Below are 10,077 nucleotides of genomic sequence, written 5' to 3' on the forward strand. Positions count from 1 at the left end.
ATGGAAAATGATGTGACATCTGGACATCTGCATTCTACGATGACCTGCCTTATTGGGTTGCTAAGCCACTTCACCTCTCTGGGACTCAGTCTCCCCCTCTGTAAAATAAAAAGATTGGACATAAGGGTGTCTAAACTCCCATATGCTTTAACATTCAGTGATCTGTGGCTGCCCTGAGTAGATTTAGCTGTTAATACCCACTGCTGAATCAGCTGGGTTCCTTTATATCTTTGTTTTGTTTTTGTGTTGCTGGATCTACTACAAGACTTGGGCCATTGACAATCCCGCCAGCAAGCACATGAGAAGAGGCTTCCTCTCTCAGTAGTATCCCCTCTGTTCAAGTTGAAGCAGCCAGAATGGATGGAGGCCAGCTGGCAGAAGGAGTGGAGCATGATTCTCATATAAGCAGCAGAAAAGTCAAGCACACAGTGTATCTCTTCCCTTTCCCGCTTACTTTCATTGACTAAGGTTGTTTTTGGCACATATGAGCACAAGATTTTTTTATTCTGGTTCTGGAGGGGAACCCCCCTACTTCCCAGATATCTTTAATTATATTGTTGTTTCAGGCCAGCAGATGGATCAAGACATAAATGAAAGAAGATCATAATGAGGAACTGGCAAATAGCTTCCCAGCAATTCTAGCCCCCATCTCTAATTGAATTTTTGCTGTGTGGGACTCAGGGACTTCCCAGGAGTTCCCTTTAGATCAGTTCTGAAGGCAGTATATAAGAAAAAGGGTGAAGTTAAAGGGACTAGAAATGTGTAAACAGCAATGACTCAGTGGTCTCAGCTCATTTTTGAAAGGCAAGTTCACCAGGATTAGCATGCTTTCTTCACAGATCTTCATTAGCAACTGCTCAGAGTATATGTGTGCAGTTTTGTCTCTAGAGAGCCAGAGAGAGAAGTGGGTGAGTCAAATTCTCCTTTTGTACAGTTCTATGTGTTTGTATGTGTCTCTCTTTCTGCAGAACAGTACTCATGCCAGGACTAAACCAGTCATAACTTCCATATTTCCACTACTTAGTAGCAGACTTGAAGATTTGTTGGAATTTTTTTTTCTATTGTTTTGCTTTGTTTCTTTACTACTAACCAAAAGATTGCTTCATAATCCTGTATGTTTTAGCCAACTTTTATGTCCTAGATGGACAAAATGTTATTAATTCAGAGATCATGCAGAGGGAAGGCAGATACTATGGCAGAAAGCTCTTATGTTGCTTCCCTCAACACACAAACACTGAGGCAGCAAAAGGACAACAACTTAAGATACGGATGCCTCTTAAGTACAACACATCAGTCCAACTCCCAGGCTACGCAAGCTCTCGAAGTCTTGAAGACTGGGGAGATGGTAATGTCCTTTGGGGAATAAGGCCTTGTTGAGAAGGGATCAAGGTGCAAGCCTCTCCTATTCTTTATCAACCCAGAAATCCAAGCCTGAACTCATGAGGGCCTGGAGCAGCTTACCAATACTAAGGCTCCAACATGTTCAATATTTATTCTCATTTGCATATACCTGAGAAAGTAACAATGGTATCTCTTCAAATGAAAACTTCTCACTTGAAAAAAATTTCAAGCACATTACTTGACAATTACTTGAGAATACCATTCCTGTCCATCCTGTTGAGGACAATTAGAACCAGGAATTATCCCTGTGTTTTCCAGATGGATAGAATGAGGCTTTAAGAGTTTAAATATTTTGTTCAAGACCACCGAGTCATCAGTTGAATGGGAAATAAAATTGTAAACTCTAGGAATGATTCTGTATCTGATAATAATTAGAATGTATATAGTACTTTTAAGATTTAACACATTATGAGATAGTCATATAATTATCTTCATTTTATAGATAAGTCTGTAAGAAGTCTTTGTGTTCTCTACAAATAAGAAAACAAACTATTTCTCAAACTAATTTTTTCCTGTAAACTGTTATTGCACTCATCGATAGTACTACATAGTTTAAGACTTAATACTGATTAAATCATTTCATGTATTAATTCAGAGGTCATGTCTTATTTTATGCTGCTCAAAATACCTAGCATAGCACTGAGCATATAATTAGAAGCTCAATAAATGCTTGCTCCTTGATGGATTTAAACCTTACCTCTTGATCTAATTTTGACAGAAGGCATTCTGGAATCTGTAAAATATTAATAGAATTGATAGATTGATAGAATAGTGCTGACCAAAAGTTCGTGGTACATGGATGTTCTTTAGTGGAAAAGTTTTTTCATGCTGAAAATTGTCCCACATCCTATGTATTTCTGATACATTTATAATGTCACTTTTGATATTTTTCAAAGGAAAGAAAGCATAGCTAGCACCTAAACTCTGTCATGGAGCTTATAGTCACATATTTTATGAGATCTAGAATCCATAAAACACAGTTTAGAAAATGTTGGATTAAGGATTTCCTGCTTATAGGAAGAGATGGCTAGATATTCTAGTAAATAGAGCACTGGACTTGGAATTGGGGAAATCTGAATTCATATCTAGTCTCAGGTACCTGTTAACCATGGAATCCTTAGCAAGTTCCTTAACTCTTCTGGGTCTCAGTTTCATTTTCTATAACATGAAAGGTCTGACCAACATCAAGGGTTTCTAACCTGGAGATCTTATATCCTAGTAGACTTCAAGTGGGCCATAAATTTGGATGGGGAAAATAAAAATCATATCTTTATTTTTATTAGTTTTTTATTGAAATTTATCATTTTCTTTAATTGTGAATACAGGCAACAAACATTATTCTGAGAAGGGGTCTATAAGATTCATCAGACTCCCAAGGGAACTCTCTCTTTCTCTCTGTATGTGTGTCTATCTTTCTGTCTCTGTCTCCATCTCATTCTCTGTTTCTCTATTTTGTCTGTCTGTCTGTCTCCCATACACACACACTCAAGATTCAGAACAATTGGCCTAAATGATCTCTAAAATCTATGAGTTTTCTACTAACACTGAAAATGGAATATTTTGGATGCCGTGTTTTCTTTTTCATTTTTTTAAAACACCAATCATAACAAATGCAAACTAGTACCTTATAAGATAACTACTATTTTTATTAACAATCTCTTCTTGGGAAAAAATGTCATGCTTTCAAATCTCTTTGAATGGGTAGCAAGAAGAACACATAATTCATGTATAATTGTTTTGAACTGCAGTGACGAGAAAATAACTGGATTTCCCCACAAGAAATGCCTCGGCCCCTACCTCGCCTATTCTCTCCAGTGATGGAAAATCAGTGTTGAAGGTTTGTGAATGGATTTCAAAACGTGCAAATAGTACCGCCCATTGTGAGCCATCAACTATTTTTTTTATAACTACTTGCATATTTTTGGTCAACCACTGTAAAATAAACAGTCCTTCCCAAATGTTTTTGTTTTCTTTGACAGCGCAGCAATAATTCACTTGGAATGCTGTAGAATATAATAGCACTTGAATGCTGTTGTAAAAGTGGGTTTTTTATGATTTATATTCAGCAAGTTGTTTTTAGGTTTGAAAAACTGAAGACCTAAAGAAATATAAAACATCTTCAGGATTTGTTATGCTTATAATATCTTTACTCTCAGGATATGAATATAGTCACATATGTATGTCCATCTTCAAACACACATGTGTGTATATTTATACATATACATACATGTACATGAATAACATTTTACATTTCACATCTCCATTTATGTCTTTAAAGGTAGGACACGCTGAATGGAATCAGGTATAGGAAGTTCTTTGTAAACCTTCAAAGGGTTTTACAAATGTGAGTATTTATTATTTCTTATTCTCATTTATATTTGAAGGACATATAGAAATGATTCTGAGACAAGTTGTCATGCTAGTCCTAATGTTATGATTTTCTTGTCAATCTCAATATAGTTCAATGGCATTTAGATAGAAAAAAGTCTTGGGACAAGTTGATTTCCTATTAATATTATTATTTTTACTACTATTATTATTTTTATCATGTTATTTTTTTGAAGGCATTATTACTGTGATGATATCCGAATCATCACTTTCATTTAGTTCAAAATAAATTTAAATAGAAATGGTTTTGGGACCTTGCAATTATTATTATCATTATTATTATTATTATTTGCATTTAATATTCTATGGGTTTTTCCACAGGTGGAAAAGACAGTTACTTTTTTTGTAGTTGAATAAAAAGTATCAGGATATATATACATTGTAGCTTCTTATGCTCAATGAAAACATTCTCAAAATGCCTTCACTAGTAACAGGATGATGAGGGTAATAGTGGGTCATTCTTCTGTCATTTTTTTTTCATTTTATTTTATTTTGCTTTCTGTTGGGTTTTTATATCTTAATTTTTAAAAATTCCTTTACAACTTTGAGATTTTGTTTATTAGGTATGATGAAGGCTTTGTTGCTAATTTTTAATGGATCAACATTATGTCAGGTAATTGAGGGCAATGATTTGGACTGTGGTATAGCTGAGTTTTGGGGATATTTTTACATCTTTACTTGTAGTATGGAATTTTGTCTTCTATTAGTGCATGAAAAACAGCAAGCTTCCTATTGGTCTATGATTCTATTTACTATTTTTGAGAAATTAAAATTATCTAAAATATTTACTAGACTAGCAGAAAATCAATGATTCATTGCCTGTCTATTCATGAAATATATAAACTTTTTGGATCCTCCTTTTCTTGTTTTACATCATAGAAATGACTACTATCTCACACAATCAAAATAAAAAACTACCTCTCCCCAAATAAAAAATCAAATTGTCAAGATGCATGTATAAGTTTTTCTGTGTTCCCATTCCAAAAGTAGGTGGAAATCTAATTTTTCCTCTCCGTATTAGAATCAGAAGTGTGAAAGCTGAAGTGAATCTAAGCAAAAATCTTTATATCTTATAGCTGTGATTGAGCTCTCCTCATAGGACTTCATGTGAGGAAAGAAATTAGAGATTTGACAGTAGTATCCCTTTCCCTTCCTCATTCTCTTCTCTAAGGGATCTCTCTCTATCCTGCACAATATAGTTCTTCAGTTGTGGAATATGACAAATGAGCAAGTCTTGTGCTGAAGCTGATTTCAGAGGTTATCAGCTAAGCCATCACACCTGCATTTCTGAATGGTTGGGGCCCAAGAAGTCTGGCTGGTCCCACTTTGAGCTTCTCCAGCAGAGAGCAGTGAAACTCCACCAGTAAACAGAATCCTGGAAATAAGTACAACTTCCTACTCTAAGTAAAAAAGGCAGAGCCAGACCTGACAGCTTCATGATTATTACAGAGACTGAAGGAGCTGTATTTGAAGAAAACAGATGCAACTAAAAAGGGGTTATAGCTTACTATATACAAAAAACAGTGTAGCTATCTTCCTAGCCACATTTTATTTAAAAAGGACCGGAAGGCAGGATATGATTTGTTCATTTCTATTTTAAAAGTTCAGTCTCCAATATCATATATTCAAGAAGTTTTGTAGATATTTATGGTTATTTCAGAGGACTATGGAAATATATAGAAGGAAGGAGGGGGTTCTAAGAGTCCATCTGGCACCTACCCACCTTCATTTTATGATGGAGGAAACTGATTTGCCAAGGTTACATAGCTAATATATGGGAGACTGACCTAATAATAACCTAATGGTGTTAAGAGATTGTCTACATGGCAAGCATCTCACACCAGATTTGAACTCCCAGGTCCTCTGATTCCATATTCAACATTCTTTCTACACTGAGACCTTTGAGCAGCAAAAATAAAGGTGCTGACATTTCTGGCTTTTAAAAGCTAATTCACAGTTGGGAGGGGCTTTGGCCAGCATCATTCCCCCCCCCCCCCTAATTTATATTAGTACCAAATGTATGTTATAGATGACACTATTTAAATTTACATCCAGTGTCAAGAGGCAATAAGATGAGGTGAAAATAGCACTTGACTTGTGGTCAGAACATCTAGGTTCAAATTTCAACTCTCCCACTAGCTATACAACCTTGGGTAACTCACATTAATTAACCTCTCTGAGTTATTTAGGAGATAATAAACCACACTATTTACCTTCTAGGGGTTGTCAAGAGGATTAAATGAGAGAATGTTTATGAGATCCTTTGTAAAGACTTAGAATAATACAGACATTTTTTAACCTCACTAGTAACAGTAGTAATGAGAACTTGAAATAATGGAAAGAATATGAGGCTTACTTAGCACCCAGAAATTTGGGAATGAATCCTGACTTGAACATTTACTGACTACCATCAGCAAATCCTTTTTTGAGCCTTGGTTTCCATGAAAAGGAGATAAGAATATTTGTTCTACCTTCCTAACATGATTATTGTGAGAAAAGTACTTTGAAAATTTTCAAGTGCCATATAGATGTGAGTAATTTATATTACAAGGCCAGATTCAGAATCCTCATTTATAGTCTGTCCCACTGGTTTTTCATTGCCTTCAATTCCCAGGGCTAGTGTCATTACCTAAAGGATTGTTAAATAATTATTGTTATCAACCTTTACTTCCTTCAAAACAGTTGCTATTACAGACCTTATCTAGAGCCAGTCTGAGAATAACCTTTAATGGCTGAAATTCACAAAGGTATCTTCAGAAGAGTCATGTCAATAACTGACATTTCCAGGTAAATCAATCTGTATACTTTCATAGAAGTTCCCTCATAAGATGGGAAACTTCCATGATGTTTAGCATTTAATTGTGGTGAAAATAAGATTACCTAATAGTTGTTGTTGATTTGGTTTTTCTTAGGCGGCCAGGTGGTATAGTGGCTACAGTGAAGAGCTTACGTTCAAGAAAACATAATCTTCTTGAGATACTTCCCAACCATGTGATGCTGAGTGATTTACTTAATCTCTTCCTGCCTCAGTTTCCTCATTTGTAAAATGAAATAGCATCTACTTCCTGGGGCAATTGTGAGAATAAAATAAAATGATATTAATATAAAGCATTGCACAAATCTTAAAGCTAAATAAATTCTAGGTGTTGTTTCAATTATTCCAATTAACTGCATGATGTTTCCTGAAAATATTGATGATGCATTTTCCTATTTGTTTTTACTATTGCTTAAATAGGCAAAGCACTTGGAAAAAAAGGAAAACAGAGATTTATGTTTATGAGATGCTCCCAGGTTGTTAATCTGAGACGGTTTTTGGCTGAAAATTTGCAAATTATTGCTCTTTTTCCAAATGAAGCTACTAGAACACACACACACACACACACACACACACACACACACTCTCACACACACACACACTTCCTTTGATCTCTTGAACGAGGAAAGAATTCAATATGTGAATAGTACTGAATTTTGGAGAAGCTAGCTAGACTCAATGACTTTCACCACAGAGGTGTAACAGAGGTTACAGAAGAAGCAGAGTAAATATTACCCACAGAGGGGAAAGGGGCAATATAACAACACCTAGCTGAAAATGTGCCTCCTGCTCCTGGAAACATTTTTTAAAGTTCTAAGACATTGACTCATATCGAATTATTTTGATTTACATTCCTCCAGTGACTGGGGTCATTCAACCTTGCTTTAGAATCTCCTCTCTGACATAGTAGTTCAATTTCTAAGGAAAAAACAACAACAACACACAACTCCTTTTCCTTTATACCGTTCCCTTCACATGCTTCCTTCAATAGCCATCCCCCTCCCAAACTTTAAAAATAATAATTAAAAAAAAATCACCAGGAACCTACAAATAAAACTCTAATGAGCACACCTACAGCCATTTGCTTCCTTATGATTTAAGAATGTGGGCTGATGCAAAGTCTAAATAGCTTGGGAAAGTGCAGCCCTGCTGTTCCGTGTCAACATTCCACCCCTCTCTGCCTTTCCCAAGGTCTCAGGCAGAAAATCCTTTTTTGTTCTTATCAGTTCAAACAAGAACAATGAATTCCTCAGGCTCACAAGAATGTGACAAGGTGCCAACAAAGCCAACCAGGAAGGTGATGTATGGCCCATAGGCTGGAGCTCAAATTAATCACTTCAAAAAATTAGCTAGCAGAACAAATCCAATTCGCCTTAGCTCTTATTTTGAGGACCCTCCATTCCCAACTACCTCCCAGCATGTCTTTACTGATTTTTACCTGCCAATATGTCCCTTAAGCTTGCCTGAGAGTGCTAAGGGAAGCTAGAACACTGGTCATTTCCAATACATGGTAAGCAATTGACAAATATGCTTACACTCTATAATTTTAAAGTTTTCCAGGGTCCATAACGAGCCACAGAAATGTGTTTATAGGTTAAAACTTGGTACAGAGAATTCATGCTTATGATTTTACTAGTAGTAAAATTCAGATCTCAGAAAATAATTATTTTGACTGTTTCAAGCATTATCACTGAGGAAGTTACTTATCAGAAATATCTTTCTGGACTTCTCATATTTGATTACAGAAGGGAAAATTGAAAGTATGTTTCTGTCATTGCTAAAGTTTAATGAGAACAGGGATGATTTAATCTTATGAAAAGTAATTGGCATTGGCAAATTAAGATAAATTATAGTTTTGATAGTTTTTATGATATAATACCCAATTTTTATTGTTATTTAGAAAAGAGTCTACAGGGTTGTTAAAAAATATATACAATAAAATTTTAGGTGTTTAAATATAAGACTTAGGACTGAATGGAATCATTGAAGCTGCCCTATTTCATGAAGCCCAAGATACGTAATTGTGTTATTTTAAAATAAAATACATACAATATCTTCCCTAAATACATATTTTATCACACACATGAACATACAAGTAAATAGTTTATATGTATTTATTTAAATAAAAGATCAAAATAATTTGTTTGCAATTTTTGTATTCAACTTTAAAAAAAAAAAAACTTCCTGGATTATTAAAAAGTAGAGGAGACATTTTGTTTGAAGTCTTACAAGCAGTTAGGAAAGATATTTGGGAACAAATTCACTAGGGCAGAATTAGAGTATCAAGGAATATGGTGGTGGATAACTGTCATATACATTTAAAACACAATGTGTAGGAAAATTGTATATACTGTGTAAAACACAGTCATGTGTGGATGTGGTAGTCTCAAGGTAAGAGAGGAGACAGACAATGGGCATGTCAGACATAGTAGGACCAAGGCCAGCATAAAAAGAAAACCATAGATAATCTAAGAGCTTTAGGTATGTGAGTCATTTCTGCTTCTATCATTTTACTTTAGGAAAACTGAAGATTCTAAAAATATCTTGATGAGCAAAGATGGACTCTGTTGCCTTTTCCTGGTGATAATGAAATCCTTAATAGTAGGCATTAAGGCATAGAAACTGGGACATAGAAGATTTCTAATGTGGATAGTTCTATAATAATAAAGAGTTGACTATCAAAATAATCCTCAGTAAGAAAATCTGATTTAAGAACATTTAAATGGATTAAGGATTTTTCATTTGTATGGCATGATTATTTTTTAAATCTTCAGATATTCACAGAACTTAAATTTAAAGGGGACTTTAGTGATCACCTACTCTAACAGTGATTGCCTTTATCTCTGCTAGATTTTGCAACAAATCTGAAAGAACTTACTTCCACAGTATTGAGATGCTTTCATCAGAAAGAAGATAGTAAATTCCTTTTGAGTATTTTCCCATATGCTACTGTAAAGCACTATCTCAAATTTGGTTGAAGATTTTTTTCGAAAAGATGATCAAAGATTACAATTAAGTCTAGTACTAGTCTATGTCATGGATAGAGTCATTTGTGCCACAGGGACATGTTTAACTATGTCTCAAAATGTCTTGGTGGGGAGAGCAATCTTTAATTTGGATAAGTATCCAAGATTCCATTACTCATGTGACTGTATGCCCATGGTACTAGAGGAAGAAAACTTCTGAGGATAAAAAACTACTCAGATAAAATTCAACATTGGACATCCTGAAACACTGGAGTACTGGCAGGTATCTGGCAGCTCATGGAACAAGGAAGAACTAATTAAAAATAGAAAATTGACCCAGAATAGACCGATGCCAGGAAGCACAATCTTCAGGGAACTAAAAGGGCTATAGGCGGAGAAGGAGATGTCAGGTCACTATGTCTCCTTCATCTTCCCCCCCCCCCCCGCTCCCAACTCCCTCCAAATTCATTATCCTACAAGATTGAATCAGCCTTAGCACTCCTATCT

General features: G+C 35.2%; 1 long non-coding RNA gene across 1 annotated transcript; it reads left to right on the forward strand.

Annotated features, from left to right (window-relative positions):
* Positions 1–417: 417 nt before the first annotated feature.
* Positions 418–6,953, forward strand: LOC127564925 (uncharacterized). Its single transcript, XR_007954391.1, has 5 exons — positions 418–908; positions 3,150–3,238; positions 3,680–3,745; positions 6,472–6,576; positions 6,702–6,953. It is a non-coding gene; the product is annotated as an uncharacterized LOC127564925 (long non-coding RNA).
* The last annotated feature ends 3,124 nt before the right edge of the window (positions 6,954–10,077 follow it).

Source organism: Antechinus flavipes, chromosome 5 (assembly GCF_016432865.1).
Source record: "Antechinus flavipes isolate AdamAnt ecotype Samford, QLD, Australia chromosome 5, AdamAnt_v2, whole genome shotgun sequence".
NCBI classification, from domain to species: Eukaryota; Metazoa; Chordata; class Mammalia; order Dasyuromorphia; family Dasyuridae; genus Antechinus; species Antechinus flavipes.